The 26,991-nt window shown below is 41.5% G+C and overlaps 1 protein-coding gene across 3 annotated transcripts in view; it reads left to right on the forward strand.

Moving 5' to 3' along the window:
* Positions 1–716: 716 nt before the first annotated feature.
* The window catches only part of AFAP1 (actin filament associated protein 1), a 123,847-nt gene continuing 97,572 nt past the window's right edge, over positions 717–26,991 (forward strand). For all 3 annotated transcript variants that reach the window (XM_074904459.1, XM_074904460.1, XM_074904461.1), the window contains exon 1: positions 717–825. The gene's annotated coding sequence lies outside the window, so the exon portion shown is untranslated. The remainder of the gene's footprint in view (positions 826–26,991) is intronic.

Below are 26,991 nucleotides of genomic sequence, written 5' to 3' on the forward strand. Positions count from 1 at the left end.
ATTTAAATTTGGTTTGCATCAAGGTAAATTGATGGAAACCAGTTTTAAATCCATGTCGGGTCTGTGTATGGTTTTACACGATTTTAACAAAAGGGCTTATATTGTAACGTTAGATAAATGGCAGCATGCTCAGTCTGCTCCAGTTCCACGCTTTGGGTTGTTCCCCCACAGCTGAATGCTGGGGTGACAGCATCTCCTGCGCACGAATGGGATGGACGGAAGCTGCAGGTGTGACACCTGATAATAATAGTATCTGGTTGTACTGAAGCTCCAGGGGTGATACCGCAGTATTTCAGCATTTACTCGGGGGGAAGAGCCTCCACCCACCGCTTTGGATGGAGGATGCTTTACTCGGGGGCAGGGACCCCGACTTTGAACTGCCAGCATCCGCCTCGCCGGGGGAGCACTTCGGCTCGCCTGCCCCTGCCCCTGCCCCTGCCCGGCGGGTCGCCGCGCCCCCCGGAGCCCCCTGCCCCCCGGAGCCCCCTGCCCGCCCCCCCTCCATCGCCCTGCACCCGGGATCCACTGCCCCCCGCGGGGGATGCTGCGGGGACACAACGCTCTCCGCCCCCCCCCCCCCGCCTTTGTTCCGCTCGCTCCGCCTGGGCCCTGTCCCCTCCCCGCGGGGCGGGGGCTGCGGGACTAGGGGCGGTGGGACCGGGGGAGCCGGCGCCTCCTCCCCTCCCTCCCCGTCCCGCCTCTCCCCGCCCCGGCGCGGTGCTGGGTGCGCTGCGCGGCGCTGCGCTGCGCGGCCGGAGCTGCGCCCGCCCCCGGTGTTGCGCGGAGCCCGCTTTGTGCCGGCAGCCGCGGCAGACGGCCGGGAAGGTAAGAGGGCTCCCGCGTCTCTGTCCCGAGTTCCGCGGGCGGGCAGGGAGAAGAGGAGGAGGGAGGGAGGGGAAGGGCTGGAATCAGAAAGGGGCTTTTTCTGCCGAGGCTCCGCTGCCGCTCCAGGCAGCCCCGTGCTAGGCAAGGCGCGGGCTTACTGGAAAAAAGCCTAAACCCGAAAGAAGTCTCGCTCGTTTTCTTGGCTGGGAGAAGCACATGGAAAAAGCTGCGAGGGAGCCCGAGCATCAGGCGGCGGCAGCTCCGGGGGCTGCCGCCCCCCTCGCCTCCCCGCCGGGCCCCGGCATCGCGGCACGGTGCGGCCCGTGCCCGGGCTTCGAAACAGCAAAAAATCTGGCAGAGATCCTCCGGAATGACCCCCTCTGCCATGCCGAGACTCGCATCCCTTCCCGGGGAAGGGCACCAGCCTGGCAGCCGCGCCGCTGCTTTGTACAGCTGAGAGTTTCATTATTGTCTGCCTTTTAGGGTGGGAGGAGGTGGTCTCTCTCCAGACTTCGCCATTTGAACCCGTTTCATCACAGCCGAGAGATTGCATCATGTTACAGCCCGGGACTCAGTAAGGGCAAAGGCGAAGAGAGCCATCCCTCCAGAGCTGTCCCCCTGCCTTCCCCATCCGACCCCCTCCTTTTTATTTCCTGTTTAACAGAGGTTGAGGCTAAAAGCAGCCTGCGATTGGTAGGCGGCGGTTCAGTTCACAGCGACGTATTTTGATTTCTTCCAGTGAGGATTTTTTTGGAAACACAGTTTTAACTTTGTTGGTTCTGTGCGCGTTATGTGTCTTGTGTGGGGCGATAGAGGAAACTCGCCAAAGATTCAGCCGGTAGAAAAAGAATAGGCAGCGAAAGAGCCAGATAAACAGCCAAAGGCAGGCGCCGCTTTATAAACTACAGAGGGGGTGAGTGGATTCAGGCGGGCATCCCTCAGAATCCGAGGCGTTCACCTGCCCAGAAAGGCTGTGTAGGTGAGTGAACACACACTTCTGAAAGGCAAGACAAGACAGATGTCAGGAACAGAGACTATTTGGCTGAATCCCCCTCTAGATCATAGATGATCAGTCTGATGCAAACACTTGGTGTGCCCTTGCCTGTTTTATTTATCATACCTTTGCAATGACTGATCTTTTCAGCTGAGATCTGACTATAAAATAACACATCCCAAAGATAGAAAGATCCAATTAAACATTGTACTGCACTGCAGGGTTTCCTAAGCCGACGGATTCTGCTGTTCTTTGTGCAGTTCTTTGTTTCGTTCCATGGAAAAAAAAATGTCACAGCACGGCTTGGTTCAGCTCTCGGAGGTATTTTCCATAACTAGTATCTTGCCTTTGCAGGTGCTCTGTCACTGTTTGCTCTGAGTGTTACAGGGACATGTTTTTCTTTCATGAAAACAGCAGTATTAGGAGGTTCTTTTTCTCAGTTTTTCTGGGAAGGGTCGGTGCAGGGGGACAAGGGAACAGCTTGGCAGCCAGATGGATCCATCCATCAGCGCGCTCTATATGGGCACTTGGTGCCCTTCAGTCATCCCGTATGCCTCCTGGTGGTTTCCGTGGGAAGAACTGAACAATTACTTTCTCCTTTTGAAAAATCCATTTTTTCTTTTGGAACTGGGGTGGAAGAGGAGCAAATTCTGCATTAGAGCCAGAGAGAGAACAGTCCTGTCTTTCTGCAGCTATAGGGCACCAGATGGCTTTAAGAAGAAATAGAAACGAATTCTGAAAAGAAGCATCTACAGTTTTCTTTGTGTGTCTGGATACCCAGTGATTGCGGTGACAAGCCTGTGCACAGAACAATAAGCAGATACTCACTGCCTTTGGTGATATGTGGCACTTTTTGGTGTTTCCCAGGAAATATGTCAGCAGAATTCAAAGTGTTAAGTGGTGTTCCTGGGTCTCAGGTAGATTTTTAGATGAAGGGATTTGGAAGATCTGTGAGGTTGAAATTGCAGTGTTTGTTGAAGGAGTGGTAACGAGGGATAAAATGCAGTGACACTTCAGTAGGGCAGCCAGTCACACTATTTTAAAATCTTCCAGGCTTAGTGGAGAGTTTTTAATTTTCATTTCCTGAACCTCTCAAAATTGAAGGGGTGCTGTGAGAGACAAAAAAGAAATCTCCACGGGGGCAGGCTGTATTTGGTACACATATGACTAATTGTGCTGTTGCTTTCTGTGTTGCAAACAGAACCTGCTGTAAGGTCAGATCAGGAATTGTCTTGCCCTGCTGCTTGCTGTAGACTTCCTTGAGACATTGCCCCAGGACAAAAAGCCAGCGGTTCAGGGCTGGTTTATGCAATCTGGAGTCAACCGATTTAATTTCCGTCCATTTTCAAAAATTTCATATCTGATACATCAGTCAGTGGGAGTATGGTATCCAGTAGCCTGCCTGGTTAACTGCATTGTTCAAAGCTGCACTCTTTGTTTGGCAGGGAGGGGGTGAGCAGGAGGAGTGGATTTGCTTTATATTCATTTGCAAGAGATCTCTTGCTGAAGTGGGAGGGTGGGATGCAAGGGCTTATGCTTCCAAACTCCCGTACAGTTTAGTTCACTCTATGCTACTATGGTTTTAGTCACACTAAAGCCTGCTGTGTCAACTTTTCAAAAAGTGTATGCATCCCTTCCAGATACGTAATTCAACTTGGTTTAGTTGTGAATGACACCTGGCTACTGGTATGACCCTGAATTTCCTCTGATTCATCAGTTTAATAACAAATACAGTGTTTCATATGGCACAGGAACTGTCTGTCTGGGCTGGGCAGGTGAGTGTGTTACAAACTCGGTAGATACTATTCCAGGTTAATATACTCTAATATAAAATGTTCTTAGGCTCCCAGTTGAACACTTAATAGTCAAACCCAACAAAAATAATAGAATAGTGGAAGTCAACCAAAGGACTGCAGAGTGTCTGTGAACTCTGAGCCAAGACTGAAAAAGCGAAGTCTTGAATATACTCCTGTTCTACGTCTATTAAGGTTATCTTTTGAAATTTAAGAAGAGTTAGCTTTTCTACTATAAAGCAGCCTAAGCTGGATTTAGACCAAAGTTAAATTTTTTATATCATACTAGGTGTCTTTTTGGGGAGTGTCTGTATAAAGCAATACTCAGTTTGTCAGCACTATTAGCAGTAGGAAACATGTAGCTGCCATCGCATGGGGGTGATTGTGAGTGCGGTGTGCAGGTGTTACACCAGCATGACTGTTGGACTGCACCTTTCCGTCTACATGGGAAGGTCTTGTATTTGTATTGCATATGCAACAGCACTGTAAAATACTATGTATAGATTAAATTGCTCTTACTCTCTGATTAAAAGTTAACTCTTGATTCTCCAGGTCATGAAACACGTGCGAATGCTAGTAATGCTGATAAATAGTATTGTGGGAACATAATTGGAGTTTGTGGAAAGGGAGATATAGCAGATAATAAATGAAGCCGTGTTTTCTAGAGATATGGTGAAAGATGCAGTCCTGAATGGGAAAAAAAAAAAAAAATCACTGTCTGCCATCCATTACTTCTCTGCCACCTTAACAGAGAGTCAGTCATGACATGTGGTGTGTAGTAAGGTTTGACTGCTCAAGGTGCTGAGCACCCTTAACACACAGCAGCATCCAAATGAGATGATGATGATCACCTCTCTTAAGAGTAGCCTGGGAGAATACACTAGGCTGTGTGAACAACGAATCAGTATCTGTTGTATATTTTACCAGTGTCCATCAAGAAATGTAGGAAAGAAACTCCAAAGAGAACTTTATAGGTTTGGTTCTGCTATTTACCATGTAGTGGTGTGTTAAAAGTTGATTGTGTATGTCTGGCAGTAAAATAAGCAAAACTGCATAGAACTGTCTTCTTTAAATCTCTTTCCTAAACTGAAAAAGAAATAAAACTTTTTTAAAAAATCAGTGCATTATTCCTTTCATGGTGACATAGTGGTAAGGTTTTTTGACTATGTGGGGGTTTTTTTGCTGCCAGCATCTCTGCCATCATATTTCTGAGCTGAGTGATAAAGGCTGGCTTTCTCTAGGACAGATGTTGGTAATGGCCTTATTGTGACAAAATCTTTGAGTATAAAATGCTGAATAAAAATATTTCCTTCCATTAATAATAAGTGCCAGAAAAGAGTACACAAGTGGTTTCAAATTTAATCTGTAATACAGCTCATGTCTCAAAGATAACAAACAGCATTTGACCCCCAAGAAATGCAGCACTTTGTGTATGTGAGGTAATTGCTATGAGTTGCACTAAATATATATTATTCATTAGAGGACTGTCATTATATGATGTTTGTGAATTCCCCAAAGTCTCTTACCCCTGTCCTAATCACATCTAAACATTTATGGAAAACAAGATTTTGGTGTCCTACTTGACTGATGTTCAGGCTCATTGAATTTATCCTGAGCTGGCAGCCACTTTTAATGAGCATGCTTGCTTGGTTGATTTAAAATGAATGGAGTTTGGGAGAGGAGCTTAATTCATGTATTCACATTATGAGAGATAGCACTCCTTCACAGAGAATATGTAGTGGTATGTTATCTCAGTTTTGCAGAGAAGCAAATAGTAAAAAAAGCTCTTTAATGTGCCCCTTTTGTGCAGGGGAGGGGGGGGGGGGGGGCTATGACAGCTACTATGGGCTGTCTTCAAATGTATAAAGACTCAATATTTGGCCAGTTGCTATGGGTGGATTTTTTCTTTTGTCCATTAAAGTATGTTTAAGTATCTCTCTTTGAAACTTATCGTATCTCTCATCAGTTAAAAATGCTTATGGTATTCCTGTTGTTCAAAACTGGAAGAGAAGGCAAGGTAAGGATGGACTTTCCCTGTTATTAGCAATTAGTGGATCCAGATTTTATTTTGCTGTACCGTTTCTTACCAGGAGCAGCTGCAAAGAGAGAATTACAGAGTGTGACCTTCATAGCATTTCCTAGTGCTGTCATCAATCAGATCTGGCAGGAGCTTTATCGCATCTATCAGTGTGGCTCATAAGCCACATGCTGTCTAGTCTGGGGGGAAAAGCAAACAAACAATGGGAGCTACTGTAGGTTTTGTTTAAAATAAAACAACCAGGAGTGAGCTTTTCCCATATGTGCCAGCTTTGTAGGCAGATTCCAATTTTTACCGTGTGCTGTTGGGCTGATTAATAAAGTATGATGATTGTAAAGCAGTGGAAGAGACTTCCACTACGCCTCAACGGCACTGGCAAATCATTCACAAGTTATTGCAGCTTCAGCCTTTTGCAGTTGATGCTCTCCAGTCTCATTCTAATCCTCAGCATTATTTTTACTAAGAAGTTGATGCAGTTATATTACTTTAGGTGTTTTCTGCACACATAAATATTAGGGAATAAAAAAGCTTTTTCAGGCTTCTCTGGTTCTTGTATGAAATTACAGAGTTTTCTCAGATTAACCAGTTTGCTATTTTTTGTGGGAACATGTGTGCCTTCGCAGGCTATTCTAGGGCTTTTTTGGAGGGAAGTTTATAATGTAGTGGCCAAGGTCAGCAGATTAGCTCCAACATCCCACTTCTAAGCATGCAAAACGTTAATAACACCCTGTAAGTGTTTCCTTTGTTTGTTTTGTGTTTGTTTGGTTTTCTGAACTGACCTTGGTCTGGTTTTGGAGTTTTACTGAATTTTAAAACATTTTGTATTCTTAGATTTTTTTCATTGTTACACCAAGTTCCCTGCCGCTTTCAGATTCCTTTGGTCTCCTTTTCTTGCCAGCTGCAGTGTACAACTTTATTGTCTTCCTTTCCAGGGCTCAGGACAGGTTGTCACTTTGTGCCTGGCTTTCTTGCAGGCAAAGTCCTAACAGGTAGATGGAAGAGCAAAAAGCAATGGTGACAGGCAGAACTGCTAGTGTGTAATTCTGACTTCACTTATGGGCATATGTTTGTGTGTATAAATGATAAATATGTAGATAGATAGATATAGAGAGTGTGTGTATGTATAGTTGATAGATATTGGAGCTGTCTTAGTCACACACATTTTCTGAGAAAAATGACCAGTTGCTAATAAATATGTATCTATTCTACTATCAAATAAAAGGTTAAGGCCCTGAGTTTCTAACAGGTAATGTTGATGGAGAAAAGCAGGGTATGATCTATAATTTCTGTGGTTTTTAACCAGCCAGTGCTTGATATAAGTTACCTTGGTACCAGATTTGGGCAAGGAAGCTTGAAATGCCATAAGAAATGTGCAATAGCAAGTGCAAGGAAAATGCTCATAAAATGAGAAATACGTTTAGCAAAATGGTTATCTACTCTGTCAGGAAAAAAATCACGTGAATTGGCTAGCTGGCTATGGAAAGAATGACTGTTGTGGTTTTCCTCTGTGTGTGCCTTGTCAGTTTGACAGGTTTTATGGCCCCAGCTGCTGAACTGGCACTAGGCAGGGCAGCAACTACAGCTCCCAGTCCCTGCCCCAGAGACCAGCAAACCCGAGCAAAAAGGAGCCTGCCCAAAATGATGCTGCATGTCATTAGTCCTCAAACACTGGGGCTGTCCCAGAGGATTTTGCCAGCTGAAGGGAAGAGTTTGACAGACAGACATCCTTGGGTGTTTCAGACGGTGCTGTCAGCCCCTGCGTGCCAGTGGTGCCCATCCTCACTGTTTAGCTGGCAACAGTCCCTGGGTCCCAGCCCAGCATCTCTGCCTGAGCAGGGGATGGGACCAGGAGGGGCTGAAACTCTGGACCATGAGCTCCAGCAGCCAGGCACCACAGCTGCACTTGGTGGAGGGGTTTTAAGAAGCCAAAGCCATAAGCAGTCCCGTTCCAGCAGGAGGATGAGGAGGAGAGGAGAAGCTGCCTGCAGGAATCAGCCTGAGGAGCTGAGTCCTGTGTCATCGTTTGGGGGCTCCTGCTTCATAAGCACACAGCAAACCAGCTGGCTGCCTGCTGCTGGCATAGACTGAACAAAAAGACAGCATTTCAGCCCTGCAAGTAGGGTGGGCTGCAATGTGAAAATGATAAAATGGCAGGAGTTGAAAAAAAGATAGGTAACATAAAAGGCAAAGTCATTAGGTAAGAAGCAGGGCTGCCGAGTGTCACTGGGGCAGTGGTGGCCAGGAGCTGAGCTGCAGAGGGGCCACTTTTGGATGCTTTTCTGCCACTTGGGTTTAGCATAGATCAAACTGAAAGAAATTGCCCTTGTGAAGAGTGAGATTTATTCTTGTAAACCAAGTCCGTGCCAGAGAATAGAGTGAAGTACTTACTGGAGTTGTTGCTGACTGTAGGAGATACAGACAGAAGAAAATAAATACCTGAAAATGTTAGGAGCTAACTGATTTTCAGCTCTGTTAACACACAACATTATCAAAGAATACCCGTTGGAAAATGAAAAGATTTACTTCTTGGAGGGAGGAAAACTAGTCAGGCTGAGGACCTTCTGTGAATATACTGACCTCTTCTCCTCACCTGATCCCTCTGTCTGCACCATGTGTTTGCCATTAGGACCATGAAAAGCTGTGAGTCTCCTTGGGCAGGGGATGATGGGTGCATGGTGGGTCCTTCAGGAAGAACCAGGAGAGCTGAAAGGAGATAGAGGCTAGGTCAGGCCACGGCATTTTGTTTTGAGCTTAACAGGAATGAGATCCACCCTGAAGAGTCTTGGGGAAAATTCTGGATGCAGGCCAGTGTGAATAATGCTGACTGCAGATGGGTGGGACCCCACCTGGTTACAAAAACAATGCTATTTCCAAGGTTGGTTAGTTCTTCTGAAAAAAAAGAAGCTTTAACAAGTAAGGTCTCATTTAAGAGGAAAAAAGACAGTTGGAGACCTTAAAAAAAAAAACAAAAACAAAAAAAAACAAAAACCTAAAGGTCTGTCACTTCAGAAATTAATGGAAACAAGCCCCCAAACATGTGGACAGCTGAAAGCACACACCAAAAACCTCAGATAAACAAAACAAGTGTCCTCTGGGGAAAGGAAGAGCTATTCCCTCTCTGGGAAAGTTTGTCTGTTCCTGTGGCTTGTGAACTTTTCATCTTCTCTGGGACTTTCTGCTGTCCTTGGTTCACTTTTTGCAGCTTCTTGTTCTCCTGCACTCCTTTCCCTGGGGCTCAGAGAAGTGTTTATGCAAGTGCTCAGCTTTAAATAAATGAATCATCTTATTTGATGTTAGTAAGATAAGTGCTTTGGGTTGGGTGCATGTTTACGCTGGTCTGCTGAATGGGAACCCCTGCCAACAGGAGTCAGCTCAGGAGGTGTGTAAGTGTGCTGACCCCACATCAACCTTTCTGCCCCCGAAAGGAGCCCTCCCACCAACCTCCACTGCTGCACCTTGGAGCCACAAGACACCTTCCCCCTTGTGACAGCCACATCCTGAGCCTGATCCCGGAGCTGATCTGGATCAAACTGAATCTAACAAGCCAAAAGGACCCAACAGTTAATTTCAACCTGACTCAAGTCCCAATTAGTCTCTTGGTGACTGCTGTTCCCATCTGTCTGTCTGTAGTGCAGGAGCTGCTCAGCCTCTCAATGCTGCAATTTCCTTCGCATGCCTTTGGATCTTCTCCTTTATTACTGTATATAAAACACCGAGTCTGGATTTTGCATATGAGGAAAATCTTGCTGAGAGCTGTCGCCCCTTTGACCTCATCTTCTCTCATTTTTCTGTCCTCTTACTTGTAGTCCAACTATGTAACTTTTAAAAGTAATTTGAGTGTAAAAAATAAGCTATACTGAAGGCTTCCCTGTAAACAGTAGCTCTCTCTACAACCGAAGGGCAATTACAGGGAAGGCCTGTGTGACAGTCTCCCCCTAAGAAACAACAGAAATACTGATTAAATTGCAAGAAGAGCAAAATCTGTCTTGAAGAGGTGTGATGTTTGGGGGTTTTTACACTTCTTCAACCCTTTTCAACTCCTTCAGCTTCTTTTTCCTACCACAGTAATATCTTTTTTTAAGAATTATGGGACTAGCTCTGCTGTACTTGCACTTGGGGATTCCTTTCTGTTTATGGTCAGCACATCTGCAGGCTCAAAGATCTAAGTGCAAACTCAGATTGCCCTAAAGTTTATTCTACTTTATGGGAGCAAAGGGTGAAATCTCTTTTTGAGACTTGGGGTCATTTGGGCTAGGTTTCCTGACATATCAGCCCTTACAAAAACCCAGCTGTTCTGGAGCTGTTACTCTGCCAGCTTTAAAGAGAAACAACCAAATAAAGAAAAAATACTCTGCCAAATAGGGATCAAACCTTAGCTTGGTTTGAGTGTGCTTTAAGTAGTCTCAGTCTTTGCATTTGCACTAGTTAAGTTCTTCTTTCCCTTCAGGGAGGTGACTTGGAAGCAGTATTTATGAAAGAGGGCAGCCCTTTCCCTGTACATCACTGTAGGGAAGGGCTGCTTCCTACTGAGGTCTAAGTGCTTTCCTCTGTGAGTCAGGATCTGGACAACCCAGAGCAAGATCTAAATGTAAATATGTGAAAGTAAAGGTGCATGAAATGAAGGTACGTAGCTTTCCTAGGTGTGACTGCGGAGTTGTTCTTGGCCAGAAGGCATCACCTGGATGGTCCAGTCACCTAACTGAGCCAGGACCAAAGTTGCCCGGAGACAACATAGCAGGAATGTGCCCTTGCTCAAACTATAGCTTGTGCTGTGTATATAGCCAAGGAAGTGTGTGCCCTTCTAGCAAGTTGTCATGAGTGACTTATGGAGCACTTGGTACCCTAGAGCAGCTCCTGACACGTTAATAACTCATAAAAAATTAATGACTTCATGAGATGGGACAGGGAATAGTAAATGGAAATGACAGATGCTCAGAGTGCAGAGGGAAGGAGAGAACGGACTTAGTCTGACTCAGTGCTTGAGGGAAACGCATAATAAAGTTGTAAGGATTTTGGTACACTGGTCATCTCCCTCATGAGTCCTGCTAGTGCCTCAGCACTCCTGAGATTTCAGTACAAAACCATAGTCTTCACTTTAATGAAGTGCATAGGAGGGAGAGAAGCGCGTAAGAATCCTATAGCATCTTTTCCCTTTTTTGCTATAGTTACTCCTCATTTATAAGCTTTCATCTTAACTCCTGCAACTCAAGTGAGTTTAGGAACACTTCTAAACTCTGGGATAAACAAGCATTTATCTACTTTACCTGGGAAACTTATTTTTTTGGAGTAATGCTGGGTGTTATATCCGTAAGACCATTTGTCATACCACTTCTGAACTGCAGCTTACAGGGGTTAGCTCACCTGCTCCTTCTGCCAAGCTGTTTATGGAGCAAACATCTCATCTGTTTTACAGCCTTGTACTCCTTACGTGAGCAGTGTCACATAATGCTATACTATTTGCTATTAAAATTACAGACTGGGATCTTCTCCCAGTGAGCCAGTGGAGAAGAGCTGGGCAAGTTAGGTCATTGACATGAGACATGCTGGGACGCTCCACACGTGTGCACTTCTCTTTGACTGCATTCACTAAGGTCAGCTATAGGGGGTCATGACCATCCCAGATCATTTCACTTCATTATAATAGTCTGCCAAAATAATCCTTCCCCTATTCAGCTAAAAGCGTGTGTATAATTCTAGAAGACTCTTGCCAGCTCTGGGAGGGGTGGAACAAAGCATGGCTCTGTGTGTACCATGGCACTTGACAGGGTGGTTTTGCTACAGTCGGTAATAGAGAACATTTTTCAGTAGTTCAGAAAGGCACGAAATAATATTGAGCAACTGTACCTTGTGATAATAGAGTCTGTCAGGATATAACTACATGAAAGCAGGCAAAAGGGTGTGACAAGTTTTTTCCTTGGATTGGAGAAGTCGTTATTAGTGGCATAATTCTCGAAAATTGTAATTATTGGACATTTTCTGAGATAAGTATACCCAGGAAAATGTTAAATTCCTTTTGTCATTTGTTCTTTATGAAACTGAGGATTTCTTTCCAATGAGATTTTTGTAAGGAGGAAACAGATACTCCACATTTACCAGTGGAAGTTGTCCAAAGCAGGTGAAAATGCCATTTCAAACTGTTAAGAACAGAATGATAAAAGCCACCTGGAAAAATAAATGTTCAGTCATTGCTGATTTCACATGTAAAGTGCACTGTCCTATGGAATTATTATTTATACAGTAGTAAACCTAATACAGCATTTAATAATTTTATTCATTTTTATATTTGGTGTTACAATCAGAGTGATGCTTTTTTCTTCCTGTGCCTAATAAATAGCATCCATGCCTACAATGACTATTCCTCTGCCTGTAGGCAAGTGAATTTTTGTCACTGATTAATAAGAGAAAGATCAGGGACTTGGGACCCTAATAATAGGACTGCTGGGAAATCACTGAACGCCAGCAGGGAGCCCTTTGAGTGAGAGTTGTCATTGTCTGCTACCTTTATCTTGTTTTACATTCAGCTTGTCTGACGGCTTGTGACTAGTAGCAAAGATTAGTAGAATCTGTGCTTTTGAAAATACCATTATTTTCTTTTCTTTATCTGATTGCACCATGGAATTATGTCACTGAATTAAAATTGTGATGGTGGTAGACTGTGTGACCTGGATGATTAAAAGTTCAGTCAGCATGAAGTTGTGTGTTCTTTCATTTAAGGATCAGAGGGCTGCATCTCATCTGATCCAAGTGTGAGGGCTAAGAAATGGCATTATTAAGCTAGCTAAACAACTGTAAAATGCGTATTAAGAGTAGCAGAGGGATTGATTTGGGTAGTTTCGTATTGTCATAGGTTCTTTATCTTCCCAGAGGTTTTTTTGTGCCTTCTTCATATGTGCACCCATTTTCAGAATCTTTCAAGGCAAAAATAGTGTATTCTGTAAAGTAAGTAATAAATAATGTGTTGCAATTCATTTGCTGTATGGATACTGTAAGATTTTTGCTAAAATACTTGTTAGGTCAGATTGCTATCAGTTTCCAGATTAAAAATTAATTTATGAAGGGAAAATTTAAAGTGTCTTATTGATTGTGACTGATAGCTTCTTTCCCAAACACATTTCCAAATTATCATCTATCAGCATCTACTCATACAGGGCACTTTCCAATGTAGGAGGAGCTCAATCCATCTCCCAAAGATGACAATATTTCTGCTGGACTTGGAAAACATTAAACTGGTGTGTCTCCACAGTGAAATCACTTCACTTCTAAATATCCTGCCCCAGAAGAATTATATTAATTATTATTTATGGTTATGCTTGTTCTTAAACAAAAGCCTGCCCCATACTGGAGGTTTTTTGGACTTGGCATGTATTCATGGGTGGATGGTACACTATTCTCTATAAAATTGTCTGTCATGCTTTTGTTTGGCCTTAACCTTATGCTCTATTTGATTGAGTACATGCATCTGTTGTGAATTTTCATGTGAGAGGAGATTATGTTTGAATCCTAACAAATTGCTTTAGAAGACAAATGGACAAATGGTGCAAAAGTCACTCCTTGTAAGAAATGAGACTGAGGTGCTCCGGCATGGTGATTTTCAGTCCCACAGTACAGTTCTGCCAATGGGAATTTTTTTGGGTCTGCTTTCTTATCAAAAGGCCATGGGTAGAAATTATGTAGGGGATTTAATTTCAGATTATTTTCAGTCACTCTCCTTCAAGGACAGAATGTGACTTGACATGTGCAACGAAAGGCAAAGTGAAGCAGAGGACAACCAACTTGGACATTGATTGAAGAGGAGAATGATTTCAAATAGTAACAAGATTTGTGAAATAAATACATTGATGTTTATCTACATTGGGTGTATAAAAGTTGTAACGGGATATAGAAGAGTAGCGATGGGATATATAGCTGCATTATTCAGTGTACTGCAGGCACTGGAGCTAAATCGACAAGCTGAACTGGTGTTGATAGGTTAGGAAAAGCAAAGGGACATGCCTGTGCTTAGCTGTGGGACTTGAAGGCACAGGCATGCTGTTTGTTAAAATGATTTTCATTATGTGTGTGGTGACTTGTCGCATTGGCTGTTCTTGATACACAGATGACAGCTGTGAGCAAGAAGTGGTTTCTTTCCGTCCTTCCTTCTCTTGGGGTAGTGGGATGAAATCTTTCATTGGTATGTCAGATCTGTTATGTTTTTCACACCAGAGTTCTGATGCTGGGAGAAAAAGAACCGTGATGTGGCTGTGACAGGGAGAAGCTAAAATTAGAGTGAAATGAGAACATATTTTTATGAAGTAATGTTACATTTACTAATCTAGAAGATTAGCATTTGGAAATGTGCTTTCTAACTGAGGAGAAACAGTTTGGTTTAATCTGTTTGCTTCTAAATTAGGACTCTACTATTGGTACTTGCAAAGCACTGAGAAAAGCACTCAGCCGGACCATCTGTACTGAAAAAATGAGAATATGAAGCTAAGTGTCATCATATGTTCACAAGTCCTGCTGGTCCCTGGTGCTTGTAACAGTAGCCTCATGTGCATGCCAGAAATGTGCATCCTCATGGTCAGAAACCAAGGAGACTCTATGTGAGCTCTGCTGTGGCTCCCAGGAGTGCCAGTGAATAGGTATTTGAGAAAATGTAAGTCTAGATACTTCTTTTGCTTCCATTCTCAGTAAAACTGGTTAAACACAGGTAAAAAGATAAAAATGGCAAGTAAGAATGATGCTATTAAATATGTGTGTGAATATAACATATGACTATTTAAACCACTCCTTAACTGTATTTAAATAGATTTACTGTAATGCAAAAGCTCTTTTTCACTTTTGTTTTAGTAAATATGAGATCAAATTTTCAAACTAAGGGCATGTGAAAGCAGATAGGTTCTTAGAATGGTGTACACCTTGCCAGACTTCAGCCACACACAGGAGAGCTGGTCTACAGCCGAGCTTATTCCCCATAGACTCCCTTTACCATCAGGGGATAGAAATCTGCTTCTCTAGGATGTGATTAATCTGATCTGTTCTAGATGTCTATTTTAGGAATGCTACATTTCTCCATTGAGCCTAGGGCAAATAGCTGAGCTACAGATGACTACATTGTAAGCATTGGCATTTAGTCAGAGGTATGTCAGTCACCTCTAAAACTCAAGCGATCTGCCTCCCTATTTTCAACCCTATAAAATAAACCCTAAAGGAAAAAGAATATATTCAGGAGACTTAAAAGAAGATTATTGTTGTTTGGATTTGCAGAGATAGGTGGATTATTTGTACTCTTAATTTGGGTTTACTCAGTGTTTACAATAAAGCTTGTCACGATGTCTTTGCATGGCTACTTCAGTGCTTTGAAGGCTCATGGGACTCACTGAAAACATCCTTGAAAAGAGGCTGGAAATGCAGGAACGATAACTGAGATAGATTCTTGGAAAATGAGTTTTATGATACAGAATTCTTAGCAGTGTATTTCTGAGCATTGCTGTATAATTTTAGTTCTCTGCTTTATGAGTAATTTGCCATATTGATCTCATGTAAGATTATTTGTATACCAAATGTCAGTTCATTCAGTTGTGAGATTTTTATTTAGATTCTGTGCTCAGCGCCTTACTAATTAAGATGTCTTGTGTTTGGGTCACTGAGGTTCTTAAATAAACCAATATTTGTTAGATTTATTACCACTATTTAAAATCAAAAAAGAAAAAAATGTGCTGTCAAATCACAGAAAAACATGTTCTGAAGACAGAAAAAATCAAAGAGAAACTGGCTGTAGTGGCTTAGGAGCCATCACAAGAGAAACTACAGATAGAGTTTAGGAAAATTTTGTTGCTTGTGTTCTTGAAAAGGTGCACATTAGAGGCCATAATTTCTGGGTAATGTCAGGGATTTTGGATTTTGAAAGGATGTCCAGTGAGAACCAGTGGGTTGAATTTTTTATATTTAAAATTTGGACAGGAAGTACAGATATAAATAATTGAGAAATGTGGCTTTCTTTAGCAGAAATCCATATATAAAGTATTGTATTGCAAACTGATCTGCTTAAAGGCTGTTTTTTAACCAAACTTTTGTTTTTTATTCTGTATTATATTGCATATTAAATAATATATATATATATTTACTCTTCTCAGGTAACTTAGTAGAACAATAATTTCCATAGAATTTAGTGAGGAGATTTACACAGAGATGGCTGGAAACTGTGAACCTGCAACAGCACTCAAATGACACCAGTAGGAAATGAACACCTATAAAAATAGGTTTTTGCCCATGAGACTCAATCAAGCAAGGGTTCTTTACAGGTGTGTGTTTGCATTGAAGTCAATGGGAAAATTTAGAGACTTAAATATGTCTATTAACGCACCAGAAGTTCAAGTAAAACAGCAGACACAGAAGATGCACAGTGCCTTGTGAAGGTCCTCCGTCCTGGGGTTAACTTCACCCCTAAGGCAAATAGTGTACGTTACCCATGTTCTGTATTTCTTTTCCTGTTGACATCTGTTTACTGGTATCAGCCTTCGTCGGAGTTTTTGTTGCTGTTTAAGCCTTAAAAATAGTTTGAAGACGTAAAAATAGTTTAAGCTATTTTAATAAAGAATGTAGGTCTTCAACACTGCTTCAGGCTGAATAATTGCTGCCTGGCTACATCTTGCTCGTATTACCTATTGTAGGTGACTTCCCAGAAGGGTTCATTATTATTTGAAACATGATGATTATTGCTGTATTGTTTTACCTAAATATTTTTTATTGAAAGAAAGAGATATGTTAAATATTATTAAGAACTGGTGAGGTAGAGCATTTATTATAAAGTGCTATTCATAAGCACATCACATTCACTCAAGTGTAGACCACCACGTGGTTGCTGTTTAGTTTAGGCAGCGTGCATTTATATGTTCTTTACAGGGTCTTATGACATTCTGAGCAGCTGGAGTTTATGTTAATATTCTGTGTTAACCAGAAAGGCAAGACAGAGCTAAATGAGGGCATCAAGCCCTGGTAGATATTTCTGTGCTTTCCCAAAACTGTATCCAGATCTCTAGCAAAGCATCACAAGTTGCTACAGATGTTGGTAGGAAGAGAACTGTTGCAGATATTCATAGAACCGACCTTACCTTACTATCCATAGCACTGCTGATACCTATTACAGGTTGTTGTGGATTGTTGTGGTTTAACCTCAGCTGGCAACTTAAACACAACAGAGCTGCTCACTTACTCCTCCCCACCCCAGCCTGTAGGGATGCAGAGGAGAATCGAAAACGAGTAAAACTCATGGAATGAGATAAGAACTGTTTAATAATTGAAATAAAATTTAATAATTATAGTAATAATAATAATAATAATAATGAAAAGGAACATAACAAAAAGAGAGTGAAATAAAACCCAAGAAAGACCAGTGATGCACAATGCAATTTCTTACCACCCGCTGATCGATGACCAGTCAGTTCCTGAGCAGTGATCTGCCCCTCCCGGCCAATTCTCCCCAGTTTATGTACAGAGCTTGACATCACATGGTATGGAATATTCCTTTGCCCAGTTTGGGTCAGTTGTCCTGGCTCTGTCCCCTTCCAACTTCTTGTGCTGCCCCTCCAGCCTTCTTGCTGGCAGGGCATAAGAAGCTGAAAAATCCTTGACTTAGTATAAACACTACTTAGCAACAACTGAAAACATCAATGTGTTATCAACATTATTGTCATACTCAATCCAAAACATAACACTATACCACCTAGTAGGAAGAAAATTAACTCTGTCTCAGCTGAAACCAGGACACAGATAAAGACTTCAGATGCAACAAAATTTAAAGGATTGGGCAGTCATTAAGAATTCAAGTGCAAGGAACAACCTTCTGGAGATGCCTCGCTTTCACTATTGATGTTGATTTGGAAGAAACTGGTAGGTACCTGCAATCATATAGTACATAGGTGCTTATATCGCTTCACTTCATGAGGGTATTAATAAATCCTGCTTTGGATAGGATTACTTGACTTAAAACTAATTTGCAGCTGGTTTTCTGGCCTGGGAAGTAGTGAGGTCTGACCTAGTAATCTAGTAGTGTATTACAGGTGTAGTTCTGGCATAAAATCATAGACTGTTCAGCAAACCTACATCAGGAGAACACAGGCTCTCAGTTTCAAAAGGGTGGAAACATCTACATTTTTTTTCTTCAAGCAGTCTCCTTTGGTGACCATAAATATATTTGGGGGGAATTGGTCCTAGCTTCTTAAATAGATGACTAGCTGGTAGACATTACTCTTGCCCTTTCTTTTGCTATGCTACCAGTGTCCTACAGAATATGTGTGTGTATATATATATGTGTGTGTGTGTGTGTATATATATATATATATATCTAAAACAAAATATATACTCCAGGTATATACTTATATATATTGGATCAATGGAGGTTGGTTGGAAGAAACCACACTAAAATGACACTCTATGTCTACCCTTGCCCTGCACTGCCTCATCCTTGGCGCTGATATTCCTGAGTAACATCTTTGAGTCTTTGCAGTGGACCTGATTCTTGTCTTCTTAATTTAGTGAAGCTTGCCCACTTTCTGTGAGTCCATGATGGAGCTGTGGGATTTTGCTGCAGAAGCAGGAGCAGTAAGTAGAGCTGTATAGTGCTTCCAGTTGATGAATAGGTTTAACTGTGGGATAGGAAAGACACAGTTACTTAAACTGTGTTATGAACAGCTGGTTTTATGTATGCAGGGATGTGTTTGTAGGGTCTTGCATTAACACTGCATGCATTTATACTCTATAACAGACATCCATAGATAAGGAACTAGAAATACAATGTCATGTGTAACTCACTGCAGAGACATTTCTTCCTATCAGTTCAGATACATTTCAATTTTCTTGTATATTGGAAGCACCAAAGCTTTCCATACTCTGTCCTTAAAGGGTATGGGTTCTTTTGTTTGTTTGAGTGTTGGTTGGGGTTCTTTTCAGGGTTTTTTTTTGGTGGGTTGTTTTTTTTTTCTTTTGCACTGCATTCATTTGCTGTCCTGTTTGTGGATTCCAAAACCTTGCTAGGAGCTGTTTCAAAAATTGCTGACTACTCTTCGTTGTTACATGTTAGCACAAATCAAAATACTTGTCAACTATTCTTCCAGTAAATAGTTTTATTAAATTCATCTTACAGTGTAAGATTATGTATGTATTTTCTATTATTACTGCTTCTGTAAGGGTTTAATAATATGGTGGAACCAAACTTATAGATAAAAAGAGTGTAGAAGGAACTGTATTGAACTCAATTTCACCTGGAGAACAATGTTCTGATATTTAATTTTTTGATGTATTTTAACTAAGTCCCTTGAAATTTAAGGTGTGAATAACTGTGAGAGTTCCTCCATCATAACATTTGCTTATCCAGTTTCAGTCTGTTCTGTTTAATTATCAGGTAGGAGCACAAAGTCAGAAGAATAAAAAGTAAAGGGTAGGTGTGGTAGCCCACTGGTTCATTATTTTTGTCAAAAAAAAAAAAATCTCTACTGATGTTGTATTTATTGACCTTAAGCCAAATTTCAGGAGGGAAAATAAACAATGTCCCTAATGTAAAACATGAAGTACTACTGGACTGTTTAATTCTCACAGAAATATTCAGAATGAACTTTAATACTCTTTGCATGGTTGCTTTGTAGTCTTGAAAAGCACAGAGCTGCATTGTTATCAGAGCAGTTAATGCTTTCCACAGAGATGCAGGATAACACCCCTGCTAGGAATGTACTGCCCCAGGGAGGAGAAAGCTAAATGTGAGCCTACTTGGAGCTATTGCTTTCCTTTGAAAATAATTATAACATTTAGGCTATTGGTGACATTGCCTCCAGTAATTTCAGCAGTTTGGAGTGCCTGAGTGTATTTCACATATAATATACAGAAGTATTTTGCATATGTGTTGAATAAATACTATTTTTTACCTTCAGGTCTTTTGTTACAATATGGCTATGCAGCTCAAAATTTCTATGGCCAAGTCATGTGTGCTCCAAGAAGCTGAGTATACTGCATAATAAACACATCCTTATTTTTGCTTCCACATAGCTACTGAGTCCTACACATAAACAAATGAAACCCTACAGGACTAGGGACTCTTCTCTGAGGAGCTTGGGGTGAGCTGCAGCCTTCCTGCCATACACCGAGTGCCTGACCCAGGAGACAGAGATGTTTTCTCCCACCACAGATAGCTGTCACGTTTCACCAACAGCAACATAAGGACAGACACGTATCTACGTGTGTATTTTTTTGTGTGTGTATATATACACACACATATATAGGTGCAGAGGTACCTTCCAGTGTTAACCATTGTGTGACATCTACACCAGAGACTGTTGTTTCACAATAGCTTTAATTCTAAATGTAAACTACAACTAAAAGAGATAATCCAACTCCTCCTCCCTTCCTTGCTCTTGCCTTGCCTTGGCACCAGCAGAAACTCCTGCAGGCACGTGGTTAGCTGGCTCTATGCCCTCCTCTGGCTCACCCCATGGCCCAGAAATGCTAATGTTGGCCCAAAGGAAGGCATGAAAATGTGTGATCAGAGATGGTGTCAGCACCTCTCAGCAGCAGCCCAGACATAAGTTAACTTAAATTTTTTGTAAAACCACAGTTTACAGGAAAGGCAGGGAGGAAAAAAGCAGAATAACCATTTAATTTGAAATAGAGACATATCTGCACACTTGTACGTGGTTCTTTCACTTGTACAGAGTGTGCTGAAAGTCAACTCAGTATCTCAGAAGGTGACTCCCCAGTTACTGTTTTCTCAGAGCACTGGTAACTCTTGTTAAGGAGAACATCCAGCGTGGTCTGAGGATCAGTTTCTCCAGGAAACAGTTAAGCTGAAAGCACACTGTGAGCATCTTGGAAGGGAAGGAGGGAAGTGGAGAGAGCATCAACAAGAGTTTTTTATTTATGTTTAATTGTACATGTCATTATCTCACAGAGCGTATTATTTATCTGATACCAATCTAAAGAGAATTGTGAGTGCCTTTTGAATTTAAACTCATAGCAACATCAAAATTAGCTTTTTCTGATGTTTCCAGTATATTATTTGGATGATATGTTACAGCTAATGTCTAAATAACTGCTACTCCTTGACAAGCATTTGACAAATTCCTTAAGAACTTGATTTCTTCCTACTTAAATAGCACTCATCATGATTAGTTCTAAATCATTAATGAGAAGCACTTATTTCCTGTGAAAATTATATCATGTGATAAACTAGCGAGAAAGGAGTGTCCTAGGAAAAGATCAGTTACTTGAAGCTCTTCTGAGGCTTTTTTAGTGGTAAACCCTACTTGGTTAAGAGCTCTGGCGTACCCTTCACAGTCAACTGAAGTTAGTACTACCTGTACATGGCTGAACTACTTGTGACTCAGCTGCTGAACTGCAGTGGCATTTAAATACTAGCCAGAAGTAGGGATCTTCTGTATTAATAGGACGTTTCAGCCACAGTGGCCCATCAGCTGAAATAAGACCGACTCAGCTTCCATGCGTGGGGAAGAGGGAAAGTGATATCCTTGGCAACTGTGCGAAGGTATGTTCAAGTCATAAGAGAACTGTGTCATTCTTTTGAGATGAGCTGACTGTGAGGGGCCTGTATAGTGTCTCATCCTGTAAATATCCTGCCTCCTTCTTCCTTCTGCCTGAACTTTTGTAATAATTCAGGACAGACAGAAAGGAGCCTACAACCTATTATCTCCACTCCGTAATTAGGCTTTGTCATGTGTCCACTTCTTTAGAACCTACTAATTTGTCATATTGGCAAAGGAATGTTTCCTCATTACAAGCTTTTTTATTATGAAAAGATAAGGTCAGCTGGGCTATGTATTTATTGTCACTGTTAATACTTCAGACATACATAGGCTGTTTCTCTGATTAAAATGATGTGTAGTAGTATCAGGAGGTGATAGATTATGTCATGTTCTTTCCCCCAGTGCTGACACTGTTATTCAAACACTGCTTCAGCAAAAAAGTACCAAGTCCAGGCTAAAAGCTGTTTGTGGACTCCTAAGCACCTCATTTGTATCATCCATTTACAATCCTTCCTTTTTCCATCTTTCTCTTCTCATAAAACTGACTTTTATAACATGGAAGAGGAGTTAGCTGGTCTTCAAAATCTTAACATGTGGGAAGGGGTCTGTCAACCTGGAGCAAAGTGTTTTTTTCAGATAGCTACCAGCTGGGACATTTGCAGCTCTTTTGTCATCTTGTCTCATGCCCAGATGACAAAAAGATCTATTATTCTAGGCAATTAGGGTGAGTTTTCTCCACTCCTTTTATATCTTTGGTGTGATAAATGTGGTGATGAAACCCTGAAGACTTCTTTTTGCATTGCTTATGCAGAGACTGAAAGCCAGCATCACTATAAAATGTCATCCCTGCCCCTCCCCTCTCTGTATTTAAGTAATAAGAGACAATTTAAGGTGAAAGTAAGTGGTATCTTTTCTTTTGTTGCGTTACCTATAGCAAGAATAAAACAACTATATGCACTGCAAGATATGTAGATGTGACAGCCGCATCTTGGCCAAGCCTGAAGGATTGATGTCATACCTTTGCCAGAAAAACAGGCAGACATTTTACTGGGAATGTTTGGACGAGGTGTGAAATAATCCCCTGGGCCCAAATAACCTTAAGAAGGCCTCAGCTGGAGCAGTGTGTCATGTGGGGTGCTGTACGTGAGGGATAATATGGACTGTTGGAGAGGTTTCAAAGAAGACAACAGGCATAACCAGAAGGGTAGAAGATGCAACCTGTGAGAGATTAGTGATGGGATTTCAGTTGTTCAGCAGAGAGAAAACTGAGGAGAGACATGATAACAGTCAAATTATGTTAAAGCTGCTACAAAGAAAAAGGGAATGTGTTCCCCTTGTCTTCTGTGAACACAGCCAGAAAAAATGGGCTTCAAACTCAGCACAGGAAATTGGTATTAGAAACACTCTTTCTTGTGTTATTATAACAATGATCGAAGGTTGGACTTGATTGCCAGCAGATGTCAAAGGTTGGACTGACTTCCATGAGGAATGAGATGGGTATAGTTGATCTCACCTTGGATGAGAATGATGAACAATATCACCTCCTCAATGTTTCTTTCAGCCATATTCTTTGATTGAATAAGAACTATTTATTTTGTGTGCATTCTCATATTTTTCTAACCTTCTTACACCCAAAAGATCGATTTTCCTCTGTCTTTTAGTAATGGCTTTCCTCAGGCTAATGCTTAATGATGTCTTAACAAAGTGAACTTAAACACAGTAAAGAACATTTTGCACGATGGTAGCTTGGATTTCCTGGCTGCTCTCTTCAAACAGTGACCTGACAGCTTCTGTTTCTCCATCTTAAACAGAGTATGATGGTCATACAGTAACTAATGCAAAATGGTTTTGACATCTTGGAGGAGGCTTTAGTTGTGAAAAACCATTGCTTCACTTTCATATCCTTAATTCTGTCTTTTCAGATCACAGTTTCATATCCACCCAAAGTTTTCCATATAATTTTAGAATTGGAATTATTCTGTCCTTTTTTTCTTTTCTTCTTTTATTGTATTGAAAATGAATTCTGCAATTCTTAGCAAAACTGACATGGACTCTTCACATTTGGTAGCAGCTGCAGGATTAGTTGCTTTGTCACCTCTTCTTGACAGCAATGCCTTCCCTTTCTCTCCCTCCGATTTTCATCTCAAATGGGCATAAATTGAAGAAAACCATCTGATGAAGCTGTTGCCAGGCTGGGACACGTTTACTGTCCCCTTATTTTGGTTTTTAGTGGCTGGTACTTCTCACTTCCTGATGCGAGTACACCATTGTACTGAGTCAGCCCACCGCTCATGAGATCCAGCCTCTGAGGGACATGACTTGCAACAGACAGTCCGCTCAAAGTAAGGTAGAAGTCTGTGATTATTAAAGCCTGACTTTTTAGGAGGAAAATGCCCAACTGAGCATTTAAAGGAACGAATGTTGGAGAGCCTCTTGACTAAGGAGACATCTCATTCTGGTGTTGTGGTCTGTCCTTCCTCCCCTCTGCCTCTGTTGTCTCATCCTGCTGCTTCTGATTGCTGTGGCTTTAAAAGTGGCTTTAGTACAAAAAAGGTTTTCTTTGAAGTATTGTGGAAATACCATTTATAAGAAAACATGACCAGCAAATGTTCAACTTTCAGCTGTCTTGTTAGAATACAGCACCAGTATTTGTGTTTTTCCCCCTCTGGTGTAACATGAAAACTTTCAGTGACTTTTACGGTTCAATTACTTTTGGCAGACTTTGGTTCCCCATGTTAGACCCACGCACTTGTATAAACATAACTGGCTTCAAGCTGTGTTACATATAATCACTTAGCTACAAAAACAAAAAAACAGAGATAATGATTAAGATTCCACTTTTTATAAACATTTTTGGGCTGAAAATGATGATTTGGAGTTGCCATCCCACCATGCTTGATAGTACTTTTCCCTTTTGCTTCTTTAGCTCTTGCATCTTTCCCTATTGACATCCTCTTTGTCTTTGCTAAAAGTGCATTTTTCCTACTCTGAACCCCACAGAAATAGATTCTGCCTAAATTGTGTCTTAAAAAACACACGGAGACATATGACAATGGGAAATATAAAGCAAAAGCTGAAATATGACACCACCATTCCTTCGGGAGAGGAATACTGAATATTTAAGTGAAATCCTGAAGTTCCTTGTGCTGCTGCCTAAAACCAGCTTGATACGGGCGGTAAGCGTTAAAAAACAAAATATATTGTGGAAGGGACACAATCAGTAAAAGAATTCAAAGAATACATTTGCTTTATGTTGATGTTTGAGAGTAAATGTATGTTCTACTGTACAGCCAAATAAGAAGAAACGAAACAATTTTTAAAATATCAGTGTGCAGGCAAAAACCCCATCAGGATGGGATAGAAGAGACTGCAGGTTTTATTTCTAAAGAGGATCTTGGGGTGTTTGTTAAAAATGCCTCCTTTCTATACAGTCCGCCAAAGCAATGGATCGCTTTAGTCTTTGTTTGAAAGTTTAAAAATTACCCAAAAGAAAAAAATATCCTCTGCTTTTTTGAAAGCTGACACTAAAAGCATGGAAATGTTTTTCCTTACGAATGAGGTCAAAACAGCCTCATCACTCCCCCAGCACTGCCCAAGCTTGAAGTCTCTAAAAGACGCTTCCTGAAATTCATAAAACCCAGTTGCACATTACACAAACATCACAAGCTGTAATAAGAATTTAACTTGCTTTATATCTGTCTTTGTAATTCCAGCCTTTAGTTTAGAGAAAAAAATAACTGTGCCAAACGGTAATATTAAGCCTTGCGTTACCTCCCATTAAGCTGCAGCTCTGGGACTGCTCGTGCTCCAGGAAGGACTGATGGCCATGAATTAGCTGCTGCTGCTTCTTCAGCCTTCACTCCTACACTTGCCCAGGTGTGAAGTTCTCTAGTTCACTTCCCAAACACACTTTAAAACCTCTGAACGGAGCTTGGTGCTGCTTTCAGTATAGGCAGGCAGGTTGACATGAGCAGATAAGCTAACAGCTGAGTGGGTCGTTGATGCGGGCTGCTATTGCTGCTTCCCAGTGAGGATTGGGCCAAGCTACAGACAAGCTGTTGCTCTTCCTGTGCGTTCCCAGAATTTCCTCTATGTGCCTGAAAGGATGTGGTGAACCTGTGGAGATAGGCTCCCAGAAGCTCTTGCAAAACTCATCTGGAAAAAGCAAGGGGTATCTTATGTATACTTGGTAGACCTCCCACACCTGAACCGGGTAAGTCTGTTGAGCAATAAAGCAGATGTTCTTTCAGCAAAATACACGTTTTAGCAGATATTTAAATATGAGTTTCATGATTGGTTGGTCGATTATATGGAAGGTATTAACTGCTGAACAGCCTCTAAAGATTTGTTTAAACGCAAAACTCACAGAGAACTTCGCTGAAACATTCTGAGTAAACCTAGACAAGGGGATTGAGTGCACCCTCAGTCAGTTTGCAGATGACACCCAGTTGGGTGGGAGTGTTGATCTGCTCGAGGGCAGGGAGGCTCTGCAGAGAGACCTGGACAGGCTGGAGCCATGGGCTGAGGCCAACTGGAGGAGTTTCAATAAGGGCAAATGCCGGGGGCTGCCCTTGGGCCACAACAACCCCCAGCAGCGCTACAGGCTTGGGGAGGAGTGGCTGGAGAGCTGCCAGTCAGAGAGGGACTGGGGTGGTTGATTGACAGCTGGCTGAACAGGAGCCAGCAGTGTGCCCAGGTGGCCAAGAAGGCCAATGGCATCCTGGCTTGTGTCAGCAATAGCGTGGCCAGCAGGGACAGGGAAGGGATCTTGCCCCTGTACTCAGCACTGGTGAGGCCATGCATGATCTTCAAGGTCTTTTCCAACCTAGACAATTCTGTGATTCTATGAGTAAGAATAAAAAAAAAATATTTGAGGATTCTTTCTAGCTGTTTGTACATGGTTGTAAATTCAACTGTAAGTTACATTATTTTCATCTCAAAAGGATAAAAATATTTAAAATTTCATAGTAATATAGATGAATTTTTGAGAAGTCCAAAGGGTCGTTTTCTCTGTCATCTAATTTGCTCTGTTGATGAAGAGGAAAGCGTGTGGTTACTATTACTAGAGAAAGTACACACTTTTATCGATGGCACTGCTTTAGTTTACTTGGTTTTGTAAGACATGGATTCACTTAGGGAAAATCCAGATGCAGATGATTAGATGAAAGGGAAGACTACCAAAAACAATAGGATGAGACTAAATCTGTGGAGCCACCATAATATATCTGCGTATATGGATCGCTATTTTCTCATAATGAGTAACAGGACCCGGAAACCCTTTAACATATGTTACATTCACAGTGAATCAACCCATGGTTTTTCTCATATCCTTTTTATACTTTTATAAAACAAAATTTGGATCTGGTTCCAGCTATTTAGAAACATTTTATGGCAACTGAGTCAAAGAATTTGGCAGGTTCTGCAGTTTGGAAGGCCACTGGAATGTTTTGCAAAGCCATGCTAATGTCTTAGTAATAAGGAGGTAAGAGTAATAAATTTTTCTGTGTTGCAAAAAGTAGGATTATTTCTAATTTATATTTGAATATTTAGAGGCTGTTCACTCTCTGGGAGATTCCTGTAGTTTTTCCCTTTCAAAGGATAGATTCTCTGGAAGAGTAATGCTGGAGGAGTCCATGGGGAGCCTTCTTTTTATTGTATTTACATGGGGATGGATGGTTTGATTTGATTTGGCAGAGATGGACTGCACTGTTTTGTTAATGTCTTTGTTTAGAATAGTTTGTTTAGAAATGATTGCAAAAATTTGTGGTCTCTGCACTTATAAAATGAGAAAAAATAATTATAAGTATTTACTGGTTTTCTAATCCCAAACTT

Source organism: Athene noctua, chromosome 4, assembly GCF_965140245.1.
Source record: "Athene noctua chromosome 4, bAthNoc1.hap1.1, whole genome shotgun sequence".
NCBI classification, from domain to species: domain Eukaryota; kingdom Metazoa; phylum Chordata; class Aves; order Strigiformes; family Strigidae; genus Athene; species Athene noctua.